Raw genomic sequence first — 14,581 nt, 5'->3', positions numbered from 1 at the left:
TACAGCTTTTTTAAAGTTGTTTTCCAGTTTGTGTCTATGTGTTAGGTAGAGTTCGTAAAAAGCTCAAAGAGTAAAAGCAGCCATCAGTGCCTTCTGCTCGGCCTCGGTCTTGCGGATTATCATCATTCCCACTATATACCTAGAGACTGAAGGGAGACAAGTCCTTGCTCGAATGAATGAATCAGTTACTCCCTGGTGTGATCGCAGCTAGTCCGGGAACTGACGAATGAATAGCTGCAATTTGCCGATGAGCCATGCCCTGGACTAATCGCAGATCCAGGAACAAAGACCACTTTCAATATCACTGAACAACAGACAAAATTCTAACAATTGGCGACTTTGGCTGCATGGTCTGTGTGGAGAAACTGGCAAGCGATAAGAGTTAATAGCCTGACGGCAAATCCGCTTCTTTTTTTCTTTTTCCTGATCTCTACTGATAGTTAACTTTTTGGAGGAAATGGATGAACAATCAAGATACCAACTGAGCTGGCATGGATTTCACTGGGTGACGCTGTTCATTAACTTCATCTATTTCAGTGAGTATACTCTTGGACAAGCTGTTGTATAGAAGCCATGGTGTATTATGATTAGGTGATCAAACACTTTAACCTGTCCATTCATCGTCATCAATTAATTCGCAATACCTGTTCAGACAACTATAATATTAATGTGTCATTTGTTCATGTATATATCCTCATGTATATTGACGGGACATTATCAGTAATAGTTTACTAATATATCTATACAGTTTTTTAATGTATATTACATATGCATATATGTATATAAAATCTTAAATGTATATAAGATATATATATATATATATATATATATATATATATATATATGTTATTCATACTAACGAGCATTTCTGTCATGTTTTCATATTTTGCATGTATACAATAGATCAAAACCTACAGAGATATAACGCGGTACTTACTCACCCGTACTTGATTATAGACCAGGCATAATGCGTCATGATATGTACTCGCGTTCACACATTCAGTATTATACTTTAGACAACAGTAAAACGTGATGACAACTATTATATTCTAACAAGCATGCCTACAAAGTTAAACTTTCTCCTTTTTCATTACATTTTTAATCTGTTCGGAGTTCCGGTTTGCACCTCAGATCTCCTTTAATCTGAGACTGAGGTGATCGAATTGTACGGATGTGAACTGTAAGCATGGTAGGAATTACTGTAAATTATAATAAAGCTATACAACCATACATCTTTGTACACCAGTGACTGTAGGCCTACTGATAAGAAATCGCTCAGTTCGCTTTGTGATATCCAAATAAGCAGACATCTTGGATTACTTATCAAAACAACGATGCTCTGCACCGGAAATGTGAACTCTTTGACGGGAAATTATAAGAACTATATGAATGGGACTTTTGTCTTTGAATGTTTATTTTAACACGACTTTCCGCGGCCTTATAGCTCTATGTGAAAATATCCTTATTCATTCAACCATAATGCTATAATAATAACAGGATATATCTCTCATTTTAGACCAGAAGACCGGAGGTAATCCAGACTTATAACGGCAGTATTATTTCAGTTGCGTAATGACATTAGGACCAAGCGGTTATTCCAATTATGTCAAATGACCATACCTGAAACAGCTACGTCTAATAAAGTCCAATATTGTTTTCAGTGTCCTACCATGCCAAATAAGTACAAATGTAACAGAAAAGAAATAAATATTGATATACGGGAAGCAGCAACATTGAAGCCAGTGGTTCAGAATGACTTGGACGGAAGCAGAATAAAGAGTGTACGGATTGTATTTCGCTTGCGACTATCACATTGTTTGCCGTACACATGGAGACCGAGCAAAGTATCGTCATCATAGACTCGTGTACACTGTACTTTGTGCACTATGTGTGTAGCTCTGTCAGTGGGATTTTGTTAAACGATGTCTAAGGTCAAGATGTCGATGTAAAAAGTACATTCTTCAATGTCTGTGCTGTTACTAAGGCGATGAAACAAAAATTCCCCCGTTTCAACAAGAAAGAGGAAAAAATATTTGTTGGTCTATTACGTGCACAAGTCGGTAAAGTGTTCACCAATTATACAAAGAACAGAAATATAAAGAGACGGAACTCGAAGGACATGACAAGAATAGAAAACTAAACAACAAACAAGAAGTACAGAGTGCAGCATCTTGGCCTACTTTCTAAATCTTCTTTTCCAAGTTTTGCGATGACCTCAAAACGTCAACACAGCACTGGGAAATCCCCACATAAAATATTGTGAAATTTTGTGTTTTCTCTCATATTAACCATCATGAGAAAGAAAATTAGTTTGATGTAGTAATGTATATTCTGTTAATGCGAAAGTGACATTAACAAATCTAATTCCTTTAATTACAAAACCCACACATTCATTTTGTCATACGATGTATGCCTACAATATATTGTTCAATCCTGGGTTTTTACATATTTATTTCCTTTTCCTGTTGCCAAATCACTTCACGCGTTTTCATTTTCAATTTTGTTGATACAAAAGGCGCTAATCCACGTTATCTGAGAGAATTTCAACAAAATGTTCAAGATTCTCTGCCAAACTTTCACTTCCTTACCCAAAACGCCAAAATCTGACAAAAGCAATGAAACAAAAACAAAAGTATGTAGAATCAATCAATCAAATCAATCAAGCTATAAATAGTCGATTTCCAAGCCATGACGATTCTCTACAAATCTCAGCTGACGATAGCATCTGGAGTCGAAATAATATGTATATGCACATCAGCACATAAAGTATCCTATATACATAGTATCAGTGTTTGTCAGTAAGAATTCAAAGCGTCCTGAATCCTTGTCAGTTTTAAGCAATCTCAAGTGTCGTGAAAACACTTTGTGTAGATGGGAAATAATGGCATTATTTCTGCCATGAAAACCATATTGAAACATGCTTGTTGCATTGCTTATCTTGTAATGCACGTCACCTGTGCTTGAAATCAATCATTCAACATCAATTATAGAGTTACCGGGTACATGTATTTTCAGTCCAGCTCACAAACTAGTTGAATGTACCAAAGCGCCATCCCTCCTATACTACTGCACCTTGGCCTTAAGTCGGGTTTTGTCCAAATATCAATGTATGTTTCTGTAAGTGAGGTCAGGGACCTTTCAGATGAAATTTACTTCATGTTAGATTAAACTTTGATTTCAGATAACAGATAACAAGCGGAACATCAAACATTTCATTGATCTCGGACATAATAATGAGGTTGTGGATCTTCATACGGATTTTTTTAACGAAAAACTTGAATTGATGGCGATCAGATGTGTAACTATCATTCGATGATGTCATTATCTCTCCATTTTTGCAGTTTCTTACTAAGATATGTCATTTTGTTCCATTTTCAAGGTCTCCTTTGCTAAATTGTAACAGGTCTGTAATGATTGGTTGTGAAAAATATTATCTTTGTTTAAACTTCAAGTGAAGATTTGTGCGCAAAAGAATGGGAGACTGGAGGACGTAATGCCCTCACCTCATTGATTTTCATAGCAACCATGGCAACTGTGACTATATACTTGGAGAAAGCACGAGGATTTTTTTTTTAAATCTCATAACTTTTCGCATTTTATGCGAAGATTCACTGTTTCTGTTTGCCTGATTTTATCTTCTTAAGACAGTCGCCTTATTATAAATGTGGAGTGAGTCCTCACGTTTATATCAAGGCGATAGTTTCCTCCAATGACTATAGTATCGATCTATTTCACTCCTCTCTACATATTCCATGTAGTCCAGTTCCTCCGATTGGTGTGTATTTGTTGTTGATATAAATCCGACCATGCCCCATGTAAAGTTCTCTAGCTTTCAGGAGCATCTTTCTTTCTACTAATGCAAAACATTTTTTTAAATAAAAATGCGTATTAGTTTTAAAACGAGACGTGGGGCGCCTTTCGTATGCCAACCCTATTATATATGCCCTTCATACAAGATGTATGTGTGGTTCTCAACCTAATTTACCAAGTCTGGGTAAGATTTTAAGAGATTATTTTGTGGGGGCGGATCAAAGTTTGTAAAAATATAATTATTTTGCTAATAATATCCTTGATATCTTTTTGGATTAACTCAACTCTTTTAAAAACGTAACCTTTGTCACTTTATATTTTACCTTTTACAATTATGGACAATAGGTCGTCCTGTCAGTGGCATCCCTGTTTTCTAAAGCTATTGTCGAGATCCCACAATGCTGGGCAGTCAAGGAAATCCACCTTGCAATTTTGTATTTACCATCATTTATATCCGGGATATTAAAGAAAAGGTCAGAACATTACAAAAGAAAGCACCTGGCATGCCTAATGGTACGTCGCGTCAACATGGTAGGCATCTCAGTTGCAAATAAATATATACGAGAAGTCTAGAAGTTCCATAACACTTCCTGTTTACAAATCATGGAATCTCCCGTAGGACTTTGTCAAGAAATCTAAACAACATCACTGCTCAAAGGTATCTACTCATTTACACATCACTTTTCAAAAGGGACACTAGTGGGTAAAACATTTTTCTCAAACACGTCAAAGATGTACCCCGGACAGGATTCGATACCGTGATGTTTTAGCGCCCGAGAGCCCCTTTTATAGTCTCATCCGGCTTCAGGCACCGTCAGGTGCTCCGTTAACCGGTGTGACGTAAATAAAACATGACAAGGCACACCAAGCAACGCCGTGAATGAATCAAAAAAGTTTGACTTCTTGCCGTGAGGGTCTAATATTTAATTGCAACAAAAATAGTTGCCCTGGCTATACGAATATAGTTATGGTGAACTAGAATTCAAAAAAAAAAAACTTTTATTTATTTTTTTTTACTTCTGGACTGATATTTCAAGTAATGTCTGAAACTTGCAAATCCCATACCTAACGTCATCAAGAAAAGTAGTGTGCAAATTTGAGAAGGATGCAATAAACAATTTTTAATCCTGTAACATATGGCAGAACGCAATTATTATTCATACCTATGACAGTCAAAATAGCCCGTTTCCAATCCGTCAACTGCTCAGAAATGAACAGAGAGAACTGAAGGTCAGAACTATCACCTGTTGACATCAACAGTATATCTGTGATAAATTATAATTTCTCGATCGCTCATTTTTGTACAGACATTCATTCATCACATATACTTTTCAATACACTGTACATGTGGGTTGCTTGGTGAATGAAAGCGTTGTAAATACAGGTCATGGTTGGGGGAAAAGATCACCTGAAAAGGGATTTGATGGAATTTGACCCAGGTCTTTCGAAAGCCAGAGGCTTGTGCAAAAAAAAAACAAAATGTATTTGAATGATTGAACCTTACACTAAAACCCTTTATGACCTCCCCCTCTTGATCCTTTTTTCTTTTCTTTTCTTTTTTTTTTTTGCGCTAAGCCCCGTATGGGGCATTGTATATAGTGAAATGCTGGTTTTCAAAGTCATCTCACATTAAACAAGAATACATGAACAGGGTGCTGTCCCCGTTAATTAGGACTCCACTGCACCCATTGGCACCCACGATCCTAATTGGCACAACCTGTTAACTTCAAAAGGTAACCACGTCTATCATGTTTATGACCCATTAGTCCCCGGACTAAACAACAACAGAAGTTCATAACGAATTGTTTCACATTTCCTTGAAGATGTTTCATAAATCATATTTGCAAGAAAGTTGGAAAGGAGGGTTTATCTCGTTAGTGTTTGAGTACTGACAATTTAAAAGCAAAAACGATAAGAGTAAGAAAAATCAAATCAAATAGAATGAAAGAGAATTTGGGGAGTGAAGTAATATAGATCTCATGGATGGAGCTGTTGATTGTTAGATTCTATATTCCAGCCTTATACTCTTTTCATACCAATGTCTTTACTGGAATTTCGATAAAAATGTGAGAATATGCAGATTGCATTTTAATTGTTCGGTTGATTCTTTCCGATTGTATTGTAGTGTTTTCCAAAAGGAGTGCAAACATTATAAAAAACTATGAAATATTTGTACTTATTGAATAAGGCCTTGTCATGCTTGGAAATCACACTATAATTAGATGATACGATGTTTGTTCGTACTAAAATCCTTTGAGGACAAAGATTTGTTCTTAGTAGAGGGGGCGGAGTGTCTTAGAAATGCGGCTGATAATAAACTAAAAAAAAAATCAGGATTTAGATATTAAAGCGTTTTCCTTCCAGGGGTGCAGTTGGATTTGTTGACTGAAATATTTTTCCTTGAATAGACTTTATACTGCATACCTGCCTCACAAACTACCATTGACGGTAAACAGAGGGGTGGAACCCGTCCAGGTTCATCCAATTAAGTGACACAATAGACCTGGCAAGGCAAGTTGTATTCATGCAGTAGATTCTGCTTCCCTCTGTCATGCATGACTTCATAAATTCAGACACAGTCTGCAGTCGTGATATGCATACATTGATAAACAAGACTGAATTTTTGTACAGAAGCTCAATCCCATAGCGGAAATTCAGAGTCATGACCCGGTGAATACAAAATTATATTACAATATCAAGAAAAAGCAATATAATGTGCAGTACATTTGTCTGCCCCTCCCTGTATAGTGTGATAATTATGTCGATTTTAAGTACGCAGACATGAGTGTCGACCGGCAAGAACATGATTAGGGATTATTACTTCTTCATATACCCCGCCTATTTGCCTTCATCAATGTTCATAGAGCGATCTTGCAACGGACCCAAACGATGAAGGCCCATAGGTCGATGACATACATGACATACATGTACTTGCTTGTTAAATAAACATTGTGCGATCATCGCAGTCCCGTAAGTACCAGAATGGTTTGGGGAAAAGAGGTGTACATTAATTCAATTAATCTTTATATCGAGACAGTGTGGGCGAATCTCAACTATATATATGGAAATGGAATGAAATGCTATAATCACTTCCATCGTGTAATTGTATACAATGTACCTTGTAAGACAAGGTACACACGATAAAAGTCCCCAGGAGAGCAAATGACGTCTTCATTAAGAATTAAAAAAAAAATAAATAATGATTATGAATGCGAGAGAAGTGACAAATTATGGTGATGATAGTAGTCATAATGGAGACGACATCGATGATGATGATGATGATGATGATGATGATGATGATGAAAATAATAATGCCAACATCACGATCATCGCAATCCAGTCAAGGAATTAAGCAATGCAATTATGTGATCAGTTATTCAATTCGCATGCCATGTGTTAGCTTATAAAGATATGAAAAAAAAATAATTCTTTGTGTAAACTAATAACTCCTTGAGTTCTCATTGAAACAAGGTTATTTAGTTCTGATACAAAAGGTGGAATTACTTACCTTTCGGCAGTATAAATCCCAAATGAATATACTGTATAGCACAGTATAATGCGTTTTGATTAAAGCGTGCGTGGAGGTCACGCCTCTGATTATCAGTATTTTCTGTCGGTGACACGACATTTGCTCCTGCGACAATTGCTCCGGTCTTATTTTCTCTAAGGACTTAGGGTTAGGGTTAGGGTTGTGATAGGGTTTTAGGTTTAGTTTGATGTGAGAATTAGGATTAGGGTTAGGGTTATGTTTATGGGTTGAATTTACGTTTGGCTTAGCATGCAGATATATCATGGGAGTAATTGTCGCAGGAGCAAATGTCATGGAACCTTTCTGTCACTGGTTTTCGTCCTCCTAGTTTCATATCAACTCATTTTTACTTCTGTTGATACACAAGCGCCCACTTATTTTACCTGGAAATTGTATCGTAATCTCTAGATAGACAATCTTTTTCCCAGTCAATATGGAATATAAATACAGCGCGGTTTCTTAATTACAAGAACAGGGGCGTCACCAGCTTTTTTTCAAGGGGGGTGCGTTTTGACACTAAATGTTTACGAGATTTTTTGGACAGACATTTGGAATATAGGAAGCTCTCAATCCCTAGACTTTTACTGTTTTTTGAGGGAAACCAAGCGGGGAAAGGGTTAGGGTATACCCCCTATAAATGGATTATGGAATGACGGTGTGAAACGACAAATTACTGGCAGCGATATCAGGAGAATGGCATGACGACTACATGCGAGCGAGGGGAGCGAGCGAGCTTGAAAATTTTGACATTTTACAGTCCAAAAACTGCCGTTTGTAGCCATATTTTTTTGCTTTGTAAATTAAGGGGGGCGCACCGGGCGCAACTGCTGGCAATTACTGGCAGCAACATCAGGTAAACTGCATAGTAATTAAATGCGAGCGAGCAAAGAGAGCGAGTTTGGAAATTTTGACATTTTACAGTCCAAAAACTGCCATTTGGAGCCATATTTTTTCGCTTTGGAAATAAAGGAGGCGTGGGGGGGGGGGGGGCGCAACGGGCGCAACTGCCGGTAATTACTGGTAGCAACATCAGGAGAATTGCATAACAATTAAATGCGATCGAGGGGAGCGAGCGAGCTTGAAAATTTTGACATTACAGTCCAAAAATTGCCGTTTGTAGCCATATCTACGAGTATTTGCTTTGGAAATTAAGGGGGGCGCACCGGGCGCAACTGCTGGCAAATACTGGCAGCAACATCAGGTGAATGGCATAGCAATTAAATGCGAGCGAGCGAAGAGAGCGAGCTTGAAAATTTTTGACATTTTACAGTCCAAAAACTGCCGTTTGGAGCCATATTTCTTCGCTTTGGAAATAAAGGAGGGGTGGGGGCGCAACGGTGCGCAACTGTCGGTAATTACTGGCAGCAACATCAGGAGAATTGCATAACAATTAAATGCGAGCGAGCGAGCGAGCGAGCTTGAAAATTTTGACATTTTACAGTCCAAAAACTGCCATTTGTAGCCATATTTTTTTTTTGCTTTGGAAATTAAGGGGGGGGGGGCGCACCGGGCGCAACTGCTGGCAATTTTACTGGCAGCAACATCAGGTGAATGGCATAACAATTAAATGCGAGCGAGCGAAGAGAGCGAGCTTGAAAATTTTGACATTTTACAATCTAAAAACTGCCTTTTGGAGCCATATTTTTTCGCTTTGGAAATAAAGGGGGGGGGCGCACCGGGCGCAACTGCCGGCAATTACTGGCAGCAACATCAGGAGAATTGCGTAACAATTAAATGCGAGCGAGCGAGCGAGCGAGCTTGAAAATGTTGACATTTTACAGTAAAAAACAAACAAACTGCCGTTTGTAGCTATATTTCTTCGCTTTAGAATTTAAGGGGGCGCATCGGGCGCAATTGCTGGCAAATACTGGCAGCAATATCAAGAGAGCATAATGATTACATTCGAGCGAGCGGAATGAGCGAGCTTGAAAATTTTGCATTTTACAGTCCAAAAACTGCCGTTCTTAGCCATATTTTTCGCTTTGGAAATTAAGGGGGGGGCGCAACGGGCGCAACTGCAGGCAAGTACTGGCAGCAATATCAGAAGAATGGCATAAAGATTAAATGCGAGCGAGCGAAGAGAGCGAGCTTGAAAATTTTACATTTTACAGTCTAAAAACTGCCGTTCTTAGCCATATTTTTTCGCTTTGGAAATTATGGGGGGGGGGCGCACCGGGCGCAACTGCAGGCAATTACTGGCAGCAACATCAGAAGAATGGCATAAAGATTAAATGCGAGCGAACGGAGCGAGCGAGCTTGAAAATTTTGACATTTTACATTCCCCAAACTGCCGTTTGTAGCTATATTTTTTCGCTTTGGAAATTAAGGGGGGGGGGCGCACCAGACGCAACTGCCGGCAATTACTGGCAGCAACATCAGAAGAATGGCATAAAGATTGAATGCGAGTGAGTGAAGAGAGCGAGCTTGAAAATTTTACATTTTACAGTCTAAAAACTGCCGTTCTTAGCCATATTTTTTCGCTTTGGAAATTAAGGGGGAGGGGCGCACCGGGCGCAACTGCAGGCAATTACTGGCAGCAACATCAGAAGAATGGCATTCAGATTAAATGCGAGCGAACGGAGCGAGCGAGCTTGAAAATTTTGACATTTTACAGTCCCCAAACTGCCGTTTGTAGCTTCAAGTATATGTTTTCGCTTTGGAAATTAAGGGGGGGGGCGCACCAGGCGCAACTGCCGGCAATTACTGGCAGCAACTCCAGGAGAATGGCATTACGACTAAATGCAAGCGAGAGGAGCGAGCAAGCTTGAAAATTTGACATTATTTACTGTCCACAAACTGCCGTTTGCAGCTATTTTTTTTTTTCGCTTTGAAAATTAAAGGGGGGGGGGACGCCCGGTGCGCCCCACCCCCTGGATCCGCCACTGGTAGTCAAGGGTGTGGGTTTATGTTCATGACTGGGGGAGGTATGACCAGCGAGGTGGCGTCGAAGTGACCAAGCGTTGAAAGGATGTCCAAAATCTGCACTTTAGAGCATCCCCTAAACTAATTGTGCGTGTTTGTTTGTGTGTGTGTATATTATATACATGGAAAAGTTAGGAATTAACCCAGGTCAAGTCTTTTTATTGGCAATGCAAGACATTTATATATACATATATATATATATAGACTAGTATGTAAAGCAACACTGCAAAATCAATGATCTAGCTTTGATATAACGAAGCGTAAGGTACAAAGGTGTACATTCTACATCACATTGCGCAACATTGTAGCAGGGAGGTGGAAGCCCCTGATTGTAGCGACTCTTCGTTCGGATTTACTGAGTACACTGCGCACATCCTGCTTATATGCAGAATGCCAACCAGGAATCACAATCTTTTGTCGGGTCCGGGCTTTTTGAACAATGTTTCACACTATATACCTATTTAATCATGGTTAAAAGAAATCATAGAAAGATATCTTATTTCTGGATCACCCTTTCATTCAAAAGCAGTTTACTAACACTTGAACTACTATTTCGGGAAATCCTTTTTTTTTTACCAGCGGATTGGGAGGGGCCGCACCCCCCCCCCCCCCCCTCTCCGTAGTTACGCCATTGCTTTTGGGTGAAATAATTGGACAGATTTCTTGAATTCTAACAAAAAAGCAAGAAAATCTTTTCATCGCGGGAATTATGATTATGTGGGGTGGGGCAAATGGTGCGCTTGCCTTCCAATATTTTCATGGGGGCAACATTTTTGTTTTCTTTCAAAAGCAAGAAAATCTTCTCATTTCGGGAATTATTGATTACGGGGGGGGGGCAATTAATATGCTTGCCCCTCCATTTCTTTTTATTTTTTTTAATGAGGCTAAGGCTCGCTCTTGGGCTGGCAATATGGATTGGTCAGAAGTAACGTACACAGACCCTACATACTTGTAAGTAGCACACGTACATGCAAACGTGTATAAGTGCTCCGTATCGTACGGATGTACAGTATGGTCGATAAATAGTAAACACTGTAGAATACTAATAGATAAGTATAAAATCAGTGCTGCCAGAACCAGGGGTGCGAATTGTTTTTTTTTTTTGTGTGTGTGTGTGTGTGTGTGTGTGTGTGTGTGTGTGTCCCTGGTGCAAAATATTAAAAAAAAAAGTAGAAAAGAATAATTATTTAGCGTCCGGCGTTGAGGTCGCTCGCAGACTATTTTTTTTTTTTTTTTTTTTTTTTTTTTAAGGATCTGAAGGGGGGTGCGTTCGCACCCAACGCACCCCCCCTGGTGACGCCCATGCAAGAATAATCATTAAATAATGCAAAATTCTTTGCAGGAATACTGAATAACATTTCCATTTTAACGGAAATTTACAGACTGCTTTATATGCTCGCTAAAAGTTAGCTATTATAAGTGTGACCTTTACCATATTTTTGCCAGGAATGAGGAAGTATATTGCTCTGTAGACACTCCATGTGACTCTTTCTCCACTCTTTTGAAAGGGGGTTTCCGACCTTTGGCAACGAAACTGAGAGCGATGCTTTCAGAATTTGCTCAAGCTCAGTTATCAGTAGACGACTGTGTAAATGCAATGACAAAAAGTCCATTCAAAGCACGTCTACAAATGCAATGAAGTAAGCCTGGAAGAATGACGAATTTGTCAACAGTATGTTTTACATACTTCCAAAAGTAAATAAGCGCTACGACTCACAAAATAGAACTAACTTTTTTCATAGACCACACTATCAAACAAAATATTAAAGGACAAGTTCACCTTCATAAACATAAGGATTGAGAGAATGCAGCAATATTAGTAGAACACATCATTGAAAGTTTGAGGAAAATCGGACAATCCGTTCAAAAGTTATGAATTTTTGAAGTTTTTGTGCAGTAACCGCTGGATGAGAAGACTACTGCAGTGTGCGAAAAACTTAGATGTCACATGCGTACAACAATATAAGGAAAATATAAAGAGAATTTCACAAAATTTCATCTTATGAAAAAAGTACACATTCCCCCGACTCGTTACCGACAAATGTTATGGGTAATATTATTCCCCCTGCCTTTAGAAAGAGGCAAGTCAAGTGCTCTTTTATTATGCGAAAAAAAGTGAAAATATGTTGAATTTTCTTTATATTTTCTTTATACTGTTGTACGCATATGACTCACAAGCTGTAGTAGTCTCCTCATCCAGCGGTTCCAAAACAAAAATTTTAAAAATTCATAACTTTTGCATCGATTGTCCAATTTTCCTCAAACTTTCACTGATGTGTTCTACTAATATTGTTGCATTCTCTCAATCGTTATGTTTATGAAGGTGAACTTGTCCTTTAAGATACAATACTTTCATGCGGTATTACGCCAAAATCAAACATTCAGCAACACAGTACAAAATAAACATACATACAGCGAATGTGAGTCTACATCCTGTTGTTGCATCGCCGCCATTGATTACATCAGGAAAACGCTCTCCTTAGTGGTCCGTTTCAGGGGGACTTTTGTTTAAGTTACGAGTTCAATCGAGCCTTTCTTCATATCATAATTAGCTTCGATTTCATTTCTGCCTGTCCGTGCAGAAAGACGGACAAAGAGATAGAAATGGTAACTTAGAAAACTCATTTCCACGTAATGGTTATCTGTAGACAGGGTAAAAAGGGAATTGAATATATACTTTTAAATTGCTCAGCCAAAGGTTTTTCTTCAGTGAGTTTAAAAACATAATTGCAAACTATCAAACTACAAAAATGAAAGTTTATATAATCTAATAATCAAATATAAGTTACAACGGAAATAAAAACGATTCATTTGTACATAACATAAACAATAAAGATGTATGCAAGGTGGAAATATATACCGTTAAATCAGAAAGTAAATACAAATTTTCATAACACAATAATGATATGAATATTGTATAGATAGGTCATACAACTGATCAAAATATTTTTTTTTCTGATACGATACAAATACTGTCAGAATGTGAAAAAAATGTTTACATCTGAGGGCGTCTTCCAATTTATAGTCACAGAGTTGACAGCTGGTTGAGGGTCTCTGTTCTTGGGTACCATCTCAGCATCCTTCGTAAGCAGTACGTATCTTTTCCCTCCAAGATCCTCCTGTATCATTTGCCCTTTGTATCTTTTTTTTTCAGTTCCTTTGCAGCAGCAGTGTATCGCCGTCACTACCAATGGCCCGTCGTCCAGACCCGCTACCACTTCTCCCCCGTCGAATATCACGCAAGAGCCAGACTTTATCTTCGGGATCGTAGCCGCTATCGTCCTCCTACTTCTTGCCGTGGGCATCGTCGTCCTCGGTGTCAATCTGTGGCAGAGAACGTAAGCTCGACATCAGCAACATTGTAATATCATCAACGAGTGCGTGGACGATTGCAATCAAATTGTTATATAAGACGATTTTTTTTTTACCTGCTTCGATTATTAACCAGCATTTTATGGTAATATTATATGGACAATTGAATCAGCTCAATCAACTCCACATGATAAATAACTAAATGATGAAAGCATGAAGTAAATGAATGAATACCAGAGTGAACGTTCAAAAGAACAAACAAACAAATCAATTAATAGCAATAGGTCAACATTATCAACCAAAGTCATGATTTCTGAAATAGTAACGTTTTTGCGCGCTCGATTGGACGAGTTGTGAGTTAGTGACATCATCACGTCAGCTAATTTGAATAATGTGGTTGCGACCTTAAAGGACAAGTTCACCTTCATAAACATAAGGATTGAGAGAATGTAGCAATATTAGTAGAACACATCATTGAAAGTTTGAGGAAAATCAGACAATCCGTTCAAAAGTTATGAATTTTTGAAGTTTTTGTGCAGTACCCGCTGGATGAGAAGACTACTGCAGTGTATGAATAACTTAGATGTCACATGCGTACAACAATATAAGGAAAATATAAAGAGAATTTCACAAAATTCCATCTATTGAAAAAAGTACACATTCCCCTGACTCGTTACCGACAAATGTTATGGGTAATATTATTCCCCCTGCCTTTAGAAAGAGGCAAGTCAAGTGCTCTATTATTATGCGAAAAAAGTGAAAATATGTTGAATTTTCTTTTACATTTTCTTTATACTGTTGTACGCATATGACTCACAAGCTGTAGTAGTCTCCTCATCCAGCGGTTCCAACACAAAAATTTTAAAAATTCATAACTTTTGCATCGATTGTCCAATTTTCCTCAAACTTTCACTGATGTGTTCTACTAATATTGTTGCATTTTCTCAATCCTTATGTTTATGAAGGTGAACTTGTCCTTTAACTGACTCACTAAAGTCAGTCAAAATG

General features: G+C 38.2%; 1 pseudogene; it reads left to right on the top strand.

The window, feature by feature from the left end:
- Positions 1-522: 522 nt before the first annotated feature.
- The window catches only part of LOC139733315 (receptor-type tyrosine-protein phosphatase alpha-like), a 28,714-nt pseudogene continuing 14,655 nt past the window's right edge, over positions 523-14,581 (top strand).

This window comes from Diadema antillarum, unplaced genomic scaffold (assembly GCF_040938485.1).
Source record: "Diadema antillarum isolate AM-2024a unplaced genomic scaffold, OU_Dant_1.0 seq00000471_RagTag, whole genome shotgun sequence".
In the NCBI taxonomy this organism is placed as follows: domain Eukaryota; kingdom Metazoa; phylum Echinodermata; class Echinoidea; order Diadematoida; family Diadematidae; genus Diadema; species Diadema antillarum.
Note: the sequence above shows the minus strand (reverse complement) of the source record. Positions and strands in the feature narration are given on the sequence as shown.